The sequence below is a fragment of the Oncorhynchus mykiss genome, chromosome 19 (genome assembly GCF_013265735.2).
Source record: "Oncorhynchus mykiss isolate Arlee chromosome 19, USDA_OmykA_1.1, whole genome shotgun sequence".
Lineage (NCBI taxonomy): Eukaryota > Metazoa > Chordata > Actinopteri > Salmoniformes > Salmonidae > Oncorhynchus > Oncorhynchus mykiss.
In genome coordinates, this window is record NC_048583.1 from 56,113,733 (window position 1) to 56,127,647 (window position 13,915).

The 13,915-nt window shown below is 41.9% G+C and overlaps 1 pseudogene; it reads left to right on the top strand.

Annotated features, from left to right (window-relative positions):
* Positions 1-436: 436 nt before the first annotated feature.
* Positions 437-13,915, top strand: part of LOC118941493 — a 318,541-nt pseudogene continuing 305,062 nt past the window's right edge.

Here is a 13,915-nt window from a genome sequence, read left to right on the forward strand (position 1 = left end):
ATTCCCTCGCTTAAAAGTAAATAAATGCCACCAAACAGATTCATTTTATGCCTCTGCAATCCCATGGTGCATTAAATGCTGTGGATCCACCGGGACACCCTAGTGTGCCTTTTAATAGTCTAAACTAAGTTGTAACTTACTTCAGGGCCAAGCACTAGTTAGCCACTCATCATGTCTACCTCTAAGAATAAGAAAGTCTCTCCCAGGTCTTCAGCCACATTTGATGCACTGCCATACAGTAGTATCTCACTGGAAACACGGTCTTGTCACTGTCTGCCACTGTAGTCATGTTACGCTCCATCACACTATAGTCCAGCACTGGGTGGTAATCTGAGGATTAATGACAGTTGTACATCTGCCAGTCATGTCGTCGAGCCCCACAGATGGTGAGGGACCATAGGGACTCTCTCTCTCTCTCTCTCTCTCTCTCTCTCTCTCTAGGTTGGGACCGCTGGCAGTGGGGGCCTTCCAGGAGAGGCCAAGCCCACTGCGTTCTGCAAGTTCTACGAGCGAGGAGACTTCCCCATCGCTCTGGAGCATAACACCAAGGGAAACCAAATCGCATGGAAGGTAGGTTACCACAAAGCATTCACTACTACACCAGTCTGTTGAGACGGTACAGAATGTGGATGCAAACAGTGTACATTGGAGGTGAATAACTTGAATTACCCCTGTACTGTACAATACTGTATGCCATTCATCATGTTCATCATTAGATGCATATTATATGGTATCCCTCTAATATTGTATGCCTTTACACTCACCCTAAACCTTCAGCAGGCTCTTGTACTCACAGTTTGATGATGGTGTCAATGATCTCCATGATACTGCATGTGATCTGTGTCATATGTGAAACACACAATCAAACTTTTCCAATGGATCCAGGATGTCGCAATAGGTCAAGGTTAATGTTGGATATAGCCGTGAGGACAACGGTCCAGACAGACGTCTCAGCATGTCTTTCTCCATCTGGGTCTGTATTGTTCAACACATCCCGTGGGCCCAGCAGTAAGATTACTCCTTCTACTAATAACCACCATTTTTTATTTAAGCAATAAGGCCCGAGAGGTTGTGGTATATGGCTAATATACCAGCCGTGGGCTGTATGCAGGCCCCTTTGACTTATTCCACATTTTGTTACGTTACAGCTTTATTCTAAAATGGATTAAATAAAAAAAAAATGTCCTCATCAATCTACACAAAATACCCCGTAATGACAAAGTGAAAATAGGGTTTTTAGAAATTTTTGCAAATGTATTATAAATAAAAAACAGAAATACCTTATTTACACAAATATTAAGACCCTTTGCTATGAGACTCAAAATTGAGCACAGGTGCATCCTTTTTCCATGGATCACACCCAAGGAGACTCAAGGCTATAATCGCTGTCAAAGGTGCTTCAACAAAGTACTGAGTAAAGAGTCTGAATAATTATGTAAATGTGATATTTCAGTTTTTTATATTTTAATACATTTGCACAAAAAAAAAAATAATGTTTTTGCTTTGTCATTAAAGGGTATTGTGTGTAGATCGATGACAAAAACAACAACAATTTAATCAATTTTAGAATAAGGCTGTAACATAACAGAATGTGGAAAAAGTCAAGGGGTCTGAATACTTTCTTCAAGATATATTCCTCAAGGTAACGGAATTTCAGGGAACACTCTTAGTTGGGGGTGACATCAATTTTTGTCTGGATCCGATTCTGGATAGATCCTCAGCTAAAGCATCCTCATTGACTGTCAGCCAAATGCACTCTATCATTTATGAAAGACTTAAATTGAAAAGACGCATGGAGACAGCTCCACCCTCAAGATAGGGATGACTCATTCTGCTCATTCTGCATAGCTCTCATATTTGGAGTGATGTTTCCCCCCTATCAGCACAGGTAATCCATAGAGTTGTGGAAACTGAGTATTTATCCAGAACTATCTCAGATAATTCTCCCTCACACTTTCTGTGTGGATGCTGGATGGAGTTCAAGGGACCTATAGATGGCGCCTAAACTCTTTTGAAACAGAAGCAGAATTATGTCACTTTATCAGAGACCAAATTACGTTTTTCTGTGAAACCAACTGTCCGTCCTCTCGCAATAGTTTGTAATCTGGGATACATTAAAGGCCTTTCCTAGGGGTCAAATCATTTCCTATACCAAAGGTCTACCAAATCATTTCCTATACCAAAGGTCTACCAAAGAAATACACTGCTGAATTGAATGAATTGGAGTCCTATTAGTACAAAAATAACAACAAGAAGTATACCGCTCGTTAGTGAATAAAAAATTAAAATATAATACCTTAAGTCAGTGGTACTCATTGCGTGGTCACCCTAATGATTTTCCTATTTTCCATTCATAATACATAACAATGATACATTTTCAATTCAATGTCTTTAATGCAGGCCTGAATCACTTCATTGAATATATCTATTGTTCCCTGGATGGCAGATAGATGGCAGTATAGAGCAGCTGTTGAACAGAAAGGCCGAAATAGAACGCAACTGCTCAGCTACAGCAACCGACACTTAGCTACACTTAGCTACATTAGCTACTAGCTAATTTTTCAGTCTGGTAGACATGGATTGATTTATTTTAAAAAAGAAACGTAAATCTATTGACAATGAAAATGAGGGGGAAGAGCTGGAGAACAACGTGACAGCTATGAACCACCAGAGAACCAGGAAAGTCAGGAAGATGGCAGCGGGGAAATGCAGCTAGCTAACGTGGCTAACGTAGTTAACGTGGCTAACGTGGCTAACGTGGCTAAAAGAAGGATACGGTCGATTCAAACAGAACACGGAAAGTTCCCAGAGAAATGGACAGACAAATATTTTTTTGTACTGCATAATGTGACTAGCTCACTTTGTCTTATTTGCCAGAAGCTAGCCATTTGTTTTAAGCAAGGAGATTTAGAGTCACATTTCCAGTCACACCATGCCCACCTTGACAAAACACATCCGCCACAAAGCAACCTCAGAAATAACAAAATAGTGCAACTCAAAAGACAACAACAAATGATGGACAGATCTAGCACTGTTGCAGAGAAAACGACAGAGGCTACATATGAGATTGCTTGGATACTCACGAGAAACAAGAAGGCCTTCACAGATGCGGGGATTGTCAAATAATATGTTTTGGTCTCAGCCGAAATATTGCATGCTGATTTCACAAACAAGTAAGCTATTTTAATAAAGCAAATGTAAGGGACTGTAACTCTCAGACTCGACCATAACAAGACACATAGAAGACATTGGTGAGGACATCGGTAAGCATCTGATTACTGACATAGTACTGCGCTTGATGAAAGCACTAATGTAAGTGACATTGCCCAATTATGTGTTTGGGTCCTCTTCCCTCAAAACGATTCGTTCAGAGAGGAACACTTATGTTTACTGCTCCTTCAGGGACCAACACGAGGAGAAGATGAAAGCCCTTGTTACATTTTTTGCTGATAATAATATTACCTGGTCAAATCTGGGATCTGTGTGCATTGACAGCGCCCCAAACATACGAGGGAGGGAGAAGGGACTCAACAATGAACATAGTGATACAAAAACAGAGAAAGAGACTGACCAATGCACACCTGGATTGCCTCACAAGGATAGCAACAACAGACTATACATTGAGAATGAATTCAGTCAAGGAGCAGAAGGGACATTTTCGCTCATCCAACTACTGAGGTAACCCTTAATATGGGTCTTATACATGTGATGTAGCCTATGTGATGTGTGTATGTATATATTTGTGATGTGCTGTTCATCAAATCAATTGCATGTGCTCTATTGCTCTGAATTTGCTCTCAATTGATAATTGATCATATTGGAAGAAAAATTATAACAAATTAGAGATCTGTGAGGCCCTCTGAATGATTGTCTTAACCCAAAGTGGCCCCTTGTCACGACTTCCACCGAAGGTGGCTCCTCTCCCTGTTCGGGTGGCACTCAGCGGTCGTCGTCGCCGGTCTACTAGCTGCCAACGATCCCTTTTTTTTCCCGTTTGGTTTTGTCTGTCTTGTTGTTCACCTGTGTCTAGTTTAGGTTATTAGTGGGGTATTTAATCTCTCCCTACCCACTTGGTTTTGTGCTGGATTGTTCGTGTAGCTGTCAATTGTTTGGGTTGCGTTTTGGTTTGTTCCGTTGAACAGGTGTTTTTTCGGGACTCCTTTTCTACGGCTATTTCCACGGCTAACAGTTATACATAAAAAAATAAAGATCCTCTACAATGCTCTTCCAAGGGTGAGCCTGGACAAATTAACATGGGATTATAGTCTAGGAGGTCTCCACCTACCACATTTCAAGATGTATTACTGGGCAGCACAAATTAGATTTAATTTAATTCTTATTTGAAAATGAACCAGCCTCTTCTTGGACTCAGATGGAAAGGTTTGTTCCTAATGAAGAGGTTGGGAATAATATTATCTACAAGTGGAACCCCAAGACTACATCAACAAAAATGAGCAATCCCTGTTTCATCAATTTAGCAAGATCTTGGTATGAAATTCGTACATTATTTGGTCCGAAACAAGACTTGTCACCCAAAACAGCCCTGTGGCTGCTGCCAATGATCTTGGATAGCAAAAATTTTCAACATACAGTAGATGGGCTACTTATGTCATTTAGAACACTGTTGTATACAGTAGATGGGCTACTTATGTCATTTAGAACACTGTTGTATACAGTAGATGGGCTACTTATGTCATTTAGAACACTGTTGTATACAGTAGATGGGCTACTTATGTCATTTAGAACACTGTTGTATACAGTAGATGGGCTACTTATGTCATTTAGAACACTGTTGTATACAGTAGATGGGATACTTATGTCATTTAGAACACTGTTGTATACAGTATATGGGCTACTTATATCATTTGAGCAACTGAAAGAGAAATTACAGTTGCCCAATAATCATTTATTTTGTTATTTACTGTTAAACTTTCTCAGAAGCACTCTTGGAGATATGACTTTACCAAACCTATCAAGTATTGAACAACTACTCCATGATAACCATGACTCATATAGATTTACATTACCAGTCCAAAGTTTCAGAACACCGCAAGGGTTCTTGTAGAATAATAGTGAAGACATCAAAACTATGAAATAACACATATGGAATCATGTTGTAACCAAACAAGTGTTAAACAAATCTAATAATATTTTATATTTCAGATTCTTCTAATAGACACATTTTGCCCTGATGACAGCTTTGCACACTCTTGGCATTCTCTCAACCAGCTTCATGAGGTAGTCACCTGGAATGCATTTCAATTAACAAGATAAAGCAAAGCAATTCGACACATACAACGACACAGAGTTACACATGGAGTAAAACAAACATACAGTCAATAATACAGTATAAACAAGTCTATATACGATGTGAGCAAATGAGGTGAGATAAGGGAGGTAAAGGCAAAAAAAAGGCCATGGTGGCAAAGTAAATACAATATAGCAAGTAAAACACTGGAATGGTAGATTTGCAGTGGAAGAATGTGCAAAGTAGAAATAAAAATAATGGGGTGCAAAGATGCAAAATAAATCAAATAAATACAGTAGGGAAAGAGGTAGTTGTTTGGGCTAAATTATAGGTGGGCTATGTACAGGTGTAGTAATCTGTGAGCTGCTCTGACAGTTGGTGCTTAAAGCTAGTGAGGGAGATAAGTGTTTCCAGTTTCAGAGATTTTTGTAGTTTGTTCCAGTCATTGGCAGCAGATAACTGGAAGGAGTAGCGGCCAAAGAAAGAATTGGTTTTGGGGGTGACCAGAGAGATATACCTGCTGGAGCGCGTGCTACAGGTGGGTGATGCTATGGTGACCAGCGAGCTGAGATAAGGGGGGACTTTACCTAGCAGGGTCTTGTAGATGACATGGAGCCAGTGGGTTTGGCGACGAGTATGAAGCGAGGGACAGCCAATGAGAGCGTACAGGTCGCAATGGTGGGTAGTATATGGGGCTTTGGTGACAAAACGGATTGCACTGTGATAGACTGCATCCAATTTGTTGAGTAGGGTATTGGAGGCTATTTTGTAAATGACATCGCCGAAGTCGAGGATTGGTAGGATGGTCAGTTTTACAAGGGTATGTTGGTCAGCATGAGTGAAGGATGCTTTGTTGCGAAATAGGTTGCCAATTCTAGATTTAACTTTAGATTGGAGATGTTTGATGTGAGTCTGGAAGGAGAGTTTACAGTCTAACCAGACACCTAGGTATTTATAGTTGTCCACATATTCTATGTCAGAGCCGTCCAGAGTAGTGATGTTGGACAGGCGGGCAGGTGCAGGCAGCAATCGGTTGAAGAGCATGCATTTAGTTTTACTTGTATTTAAGAGCAATTGGAGTAGCAGTTGTGACTAGGTATACAGAAGATAGCCTTATTGGGTAAAATACCCAGTCCATATTATAGCAAGAACAGCTCAAACAAGCAAAGAGAAACGACAGTCCTTCAATTACTTAAAGACATGAAGGTCAGTCAATACGGACATTTCAAAAACTTTGAGTGTTTCTTCAAATGCATTTGCTAAAACCATCAAGCACTATGATGAAACAGGTTCTCATGAGGACCTCTACAGGAATGGAAGCCCCAGAGTTACCTCTTCTGCGGAGGATAAGTTCATTAGAGTTACCAGACTCAGAAATTGTAGCCCAAATAAATGCTTCACAGAGTTCAAGAAACAGACACATCTTAACATCAAGTTTTCAGAGGAGACTGTGAATCAGGCCTTCATAGTCACATTTCTGCAAAGAAACCACTACTAAATGGATACCAATAATAAGAAGAGACTAGCTTGGGCCAGGAAACAAGAGCAATGGACATTAGCCCAGTGGAAATCTGTCCTTTGGTCTGGAGTCCAAATGGTCTGGAACGTCAGCACAAAACTGTTCGTCAGGAGCTTCGTGAAATGGGTTTCCATGGCCAAGCAGCCGCACACAAGCGTCGGCTGGACTCTGGAGCAGCGGAAACGTGTTCTCTGGAGTGATGAATCACGCTTCACCATCTGGAAGTCCAACTAATACATCTGGGTTTGGCGGATGCCAGGAGAACACTACCTGCCCTAATGCATTGTGTCAGCTGTAAAGTTTGGTGGAGGAGGAATAATAGTCAGGGGCTGTTTTTCATGGTTCGGGCTAGGCCCCTTCCGGTGGAGAGAAATCTTAATGCTGTAGCATACAATTACATTCTAGAAGATTCTGTACTTCCAACTTTGTAACAACAGTTTAGGGAAGGCCCTTTCCTGTTTCAATATGACAATGCCGAAGCGAGGTCCATACAGAAATGGTTTGTTGAGATCGGTATGGAAGAACTTGACTGGCCTGCACAGAGCCCTGACTTCAACTCCATCGAACACGTTTGGGATGAAATGGAACGCCGACTGCAAGTCAGACCTATTCACCCAACATAGACCGCTGCGCCACTCGGGAGCCCTAAGGCACTGCATCGCAGTGCTAGAGGCGCCACTACAGACCCTGGTTTGATCCCAGGCTGTATCACAACCGGCCGTGATGGGGAGTGCCATAGGGCAGCGCACAATTGTCCTGGTTAGGATTTGGCCGGTGTAGGCTGTCTTTGTAAATAAGAATTTGTTCTTAATTAACTGGCTTGCCTAGTTAAATAAATGTTAAATAAAAAACATCAGTGCCTGACCTCACTAATGCTTCTCAGAAGAGTGGAAGCAAAGCGGGGACCAACTCCATATTAATGCCTATGATTTTGGATTGAGATGTTCAACGAGCAGGTGTCCACATACTTTTAGCCATGTAGTGTATATTGGCCATATACCACAAAACCCTGAGGTGCCTTATTGCTATTATAAACTGTTTAAAAATGTATTAGAGAAGTAAAAATACATGTTTTGTCATACCTGTGGTATACGGTCTCATATACAGCATTCAGGGCTTGAACAACCCTGTTTATTAAGTAAAACTCTGCTCTCACAGCGTTGCGAGGTTTTCCACAACTTCTAAACCAGAGCCATCACCACTGCACTTAATGACATTTAGAAACGTAAGCAAGGCTAAATTAATCAAAGCATTTTCTTCAGTTTTTCTACTGCTCCAAAGAGAGAGGCAGCTCACTCTTCACTGTCTCCAGGTGAAAACATTGTGAAAGCATCTGCATTAATTATTAATGTATAGTGTTCAAATGAATATTGTGTGTTGGCGGTGCGCTTTTACCACAATAATGGCTTTCTTTGTCCTCTTATGAAAAAGCTCTCAGCAAAACCGGAATCGTTGGATGAAATTGTTTGCTGTCATATCTAATGCAGCTGTAATGCCTTTGATTTCACCTGTCTGACTTCTTCTAATTCTCCTTGTCTGTCTGTTTCATTGCTCCCCCACTGTGAGGGTTTATGTGAGAACATCTCAGAGGGATGAGTGTTCATGTGTATACTAGCATGTGTTGGTGTTCTGAACTAGCATGTGTTGGTGTTCTGAACCAGCATGTGTTGGTGTTCTGAACTAGCATGTGTTGGTGTTCTAAACTAGCATGTGTTGGTGTTCTGAACCTGCATGTGTTGGTGTTCTGAACTAGCATGTGTTGGTGTTCTGAACTAGCATGTGTTGGTGTTCTGAACTAGCATGTGTTGGTGTTCTGAACTAGCATGTGTTGGTGTTCTGAACTAGCATGTGTTGGTGTTCTGAACTAGCATGTGTTGGTGTTCTGAACTAGCATGTGTTGGTGTTCTGAACTAGCATGTGTTGGTGTTCTGAACTAGCATGTGTAGGTGTTCTAAACTAGCATGTGTTGGTGTTCTGAACTAGCATGTGTTGGTGTTCTGAACTAGCATGTGTTGGTGTTATAAACTAGCATGTGATGGTGTTATAAACTAGCATGTGATGGTGTTATAAACTAGCATGTGATGGTGTTATAAACTAGCATGTGATGGTGTTATAAACTAGCATGTGTTGGTGTTATAAACTAGCATGTGATGTGTTATAAACTAGCATGTGATGGTGTTATGAACTAGCATGTGTTGGTGTTATAAACTAGCATGTGTTGGTGTTCGGAACTAGCATGTGTTGGTGTTATAAACTAGCATGTGTTGGTGTTATAAACTAGCATGTGTTGGTGTTCTGAACTAGCATGTGATGGTGTTATAAACTAGCATGTGTTGGTGTTATAAACTAGCATGTGATGGTGTTATAAACTAGCATGTGATGGTGTTATAAACTAGCATGTGATGGTGTTATAAACTAGCATGTGATGGTGTTATAAACTAGCATGTGTTGGTGTTCTGAACTTGCATGTGTTGGTGTTATAAACTAGCATGTGTGGGTGTTCTAAACTAGCATGTGATGGTGTTATAAACTAGCATGTGTTGGTGTTATAAACTAGCATGTGTTGGTGTTATAAACTAGCATGTGATGGTGTTATAAACTAGCATGTGTTGGTGTTATAAACTAGCATGTGTTGGTGTTCTGAACTAGCATGTGTTGGTGTTCTGAACTAGCATGTGTTGGTGTTCTGAACTAGCATGTGTTGGTGTTCTGAACTAGCATGTGATGGTGTTATAAACTAGCATGTGTTGGTGTTATAAACTAGCATGTGTTGGTGTTCTAAACTAGCATGTGTTGGTGTTATAAACTAGCATGTGTTTGTGTTATAAACTAGCATGTGTTGGTGTTATAAACTAGCATGTGATGGTGTTATAAACTAGCATGTGATGGTGTTATAAACTAGCATGTGTTGGTGTTCTGAACTAGCATGTGTTGGTGTTATAAACTAGCATGTGTTGGTGTTATAAACTAACATGTGATGGTGTTATAAACTAGCATGTGTTGGTGTTATAAACTAGCATGTGATGGTGTTCTGAACTAGCATGTGTTGGTGTTATAAACTAGCATGTGATGGTGTTATAAACTAGCATGTGTTGGTGTTATAAACTAGCATGTGTTGGTGTTATAAACTAGCATGTGTTGGTGTTCTGAACTAGCATGTGTTGGTGTTCTGAACTAGCATGTGATGGTGTTATAAACTAGCATGTGTTGGTGTTCTGAACTAGCATGTGTTGGTTTTATAAACTAGCATGTGTTGGTGTTATAAACTAGCATGTGATCCGCCCATCCGTTTGGGTAGAATAACAGCACCTTTTTTTGTCAGTGTTTTATTCTCTCCTCTTGTCTACTTTTAAAACCCCTCCAAACAGAGTAGTCTCGCAGAAGAGTAGTCGCGCAGTGGAGAGTGGGTAGTGGATATTGGGTAGTGGATAGTGGGTAGCGGGTAGTGGAGAGTGGATGGTGGAAAGTGGGTAGCGGGTAGTGTTTAGCGGGAGGTGGAGAGTGGGTAGTGGAGAGTGGGTAGTAGAGAGTAGGTAGCAGAGAGTGGGTAGTGGATAGTGTTTAGCGGGAGGTGGAGAGTGGGTAATGGAGAGTGGGTAGTAGAGAGTAGGTAGCAGAAATTGGGTAGTGGATAGTGGAGACTGGATAGTGGACGGTGGAGAGCGGAGAGTGGGTAGCGGGAGGTGAAGAGTGGGTAGCGGGAGGTGGAGAGGGTAGCGGGAGGTGGAGAGTGGGACCATTTCAGGTTGTCTGTGATGTGTATGCCGAGGAACTTAAAACTTTCCACTTCCCACTATCCACTCTACTAGGTTTTGCTGAGCTTACTTCATGCAGGAGATTGGTGGGTGGAGTAGGGCACACCTGTGAATGCTCAGCTGTGGCATAAAGCCACTGCCCCTCCACCCCATTCAGCAAGAGGTTCCTCTCTCCGTGCATACCTTTGGTTGTTTCGTTGTGGTTTTGGCAGTTGACACCTAATTTACTGACCTTCATGCCTCATCTGATTATTGTTGTGATTGTTGTACTTTATTTATGGAATAAACTCACTTTGTTATTCCTTTACTAGTGTGTGATTTCCCATTGTTTGTTACAATCTTGAGCCAGGTTGTAACAGGCTGTGTGTTTGCACTGAGCAACCCTCAGGACAGAGGTTCAAGACTGTGGCTCTGGATCAATCTTGGCTGGAGAGTTGGCTATAGGACGAAAAATAAAATGGAAAAGTGGAAGAGGGCAGGAAAATATTTGGCTTAAGGTGCACGAGCCCAGTGTGTGTGTTAACTGCATTTGTGTGATTGTAGAGTGTATGTGTCTGCGGTCAAGAGTTCACAGTCCCTGCCCCCACAAAGATGGGCTCTGTGTTTTTTGTCTACGTGTGAGAGGGGGAGCAGGAAAGTGGAAAATGTCCTCGTGATGGCATGCCTCTGAAATTGACCGTGAAATAGCCACAAACAGCAGGCTGAATATCATTGGTTACATACAGGTGTCCTATTCATTTTACACTTTGGGTAAAAAGTCTCCTCCGTTCATCCCCCTTTCTGTGCAGTAGGGAGCAGCAGCGCTTGGCTCTTCCTCCTCTAGGCTCCTACGCAATCCGTCTCTCATGTCTTTCACAATCCCCCCCCCATCTCCCACTTTACTTCTTAATCACATTTCTGAACCGTGGGAGAAGTACTAAAGAAAAACTCTGGCCTGGTCCCTTTGAGACTTTGTTCAATTTGCCTAAACAAAGTAGAATTAAAGTACAGCAACCTTTCTGTCCAGTCATGATCAGAGGAGAAAAGAACATGGATTACTTTCCCCTGTAATATACTGAACAAAAATATAAACGCAACATGTAAAGTGTTGGTCCCTGAAAAGTAAAGATCCCAGAAATGTTCCATATGCACAAAAAGCTTATTTGTCTCAAATGTTGTGCACAAATTTGTTTACATCCATTTTAGCGATAATTTCTCTATTGCCAAGATAATCCATTCACCTGACAGGTGTGGCATATCAAGAAACTGATTAAACATGATCATTACACAGGTGCACCTTGTGCTGGGGAGAAAAAATGGCACTCTAAAATGTGCGGTTTTGTCACACAACACCATGCCACAGATTACTCATGTTTTGAAGGAGCGTGCAATTGGCATGCTGACGGCTAGAATGTCTGCCAGAGCTGTTGCCAGAGAATTACATTTATTTCTCTACCATAAGCCACCTCCAACGTCATTTTAGAGAATATGGCAGTACGTCCAAACAGCCTCACAACCGCAGACCACGTGTAACCACGCCAGCCCAGGACCTCCACATCCGACTTCTTCATATGCAGCTGTTCAGGGAAGCTAGAAACCATTATACACAGGCAGTTAGAAAAGCCAAGGCTAGCTTTTTCAAGCAGAAATTTGCTTCCTGCAACACTAACTCAAAAAAGTTCTGGGACACTGTAAAGTCCATGGAGAATAAGAACACCTCCTCCTAGCTGCCCACTGCACTGAAGATAGGAAACACTGTCACCACTGATAAATTCACTATAATTGAGAATTTCAATAATGTCACGAATCTCGCCGAAGATGGTGCCTCTTCCTGTTTGGGCGGCGCTCGGCGGTCGTCGTCGTCGGCCTATTAGCTGCCATCGATTCCCCTTCAGTTTGTTTCTGTTTATTGGGTTTAATTAGGGACACCTGTTTTGAGTTAGTGTTTATTTGTAGGCTATTTAAGGGCACTAGGCCCGCTGGGTATTTGTGCGGGCTTGTTTCCTGTTATCTATGTATGAGTGTTTTCAGTATTTTTCCGGACAGTTTTTAGTACGTTGTATTTTGGGACGGGTTGTTTCATGCACCCTGGTGTTTTGCATGTCGTGGTTCCACAGTCTATGGAATAAAATATCCACGTACTGAATTACCTGCTCTCTGCGCTTGACTCCTCCAATCACCATCGTTAGAAGTTGTAACAAATAAGCATTTTTCTACGGCTGGCCATGCTTTCCACCTGGCTACTCCTACCCCGGTCAACAGCACTGCACCCCCCACAGCAACTCGCCCAAGCCTTCCCAAGCATTTCTCCTTCTCCCAAATCCAGTCAGCTGATGTTCTGAAGGAGCTGCAAAATCTGGACCCCTACAAATCAGCCGGGCTAGACAATCTGGACCCTTTCTATCTAAAATGATCTGCCGAAATTGTTGTCACCCCTATTACTAGCCTGTTTAACCTCTCTTTCGTGTCGTCTGAGATTCCCAAAGATTGGAAAGCAGCTGCGGTCATCCCCCTCTTCAAAGGGGGGGACACTCTTGACCCAAACTGCTACAGACCTATATCTATCCTACCCTGCCTTTCTAAGGTCTTCGAAAGCCAAGTCAACTAACAGATTACCGACCATTTAGAATCTCACCATACCTTCTCTGCAATCTGGTTTCAGAGCTGGTCATGGGTGCACCTCAGCCACACTCAAGGTCCTAAACGATATCTTAACCGCCATCGATAAGAAACATTACTGTGCAGGTGTATTCATTGATCTGGCCAAGTCTTTCGACTCTGTCAATCACCACATCCTCATCGGCAGACTCGACAACCTTAGTTTCTCAAATGATTGCCTCGCCTGGTTCACCAACTACTTCTCTGATAGAGTTCAGTGTGTCAAATCGGAGGGTCTGCTGTCCGAACCTCTGGCAGTCTCTATGGGGGTGCCACAGGGTTCAATTCTTGGACTGACTCTCTTCTCTGTATACATCAATGATTTCGCTCTTGCTGCTGGTGAGTCTCTGGTCCACCTCTACGCAGACAATACAGTGCCTTGCGAAAGTATTCGGCCCCCTTGAACTTTGAGACTTTTTGCCACATTTCAGGCTTCAAACATAAATATATAAAACTGTATTTTTTTGTGAAGAATCAACAACAAGTGGGACACAATCATGAAGTGGAACGACATTTATTGGATATTTCAAACTTTTTTAACAAATCAAAAACTGAAAAAGTGGGCGTGCAAAATTATTTAGCCCCTTTACTTTCAGTGCAGCAAACTCTCTCCAGAAGTTCAGTGAGGATCTCTGAATGATCCAATGTTGACCTAAATGACTAATGATGATAAATACAATTCACCTGTGTGTAATCAAGTCTCCGTATAAATGCACCTGCACTGTGATAGTCTCAGAGGTCCGTTAAAAGCGCAGA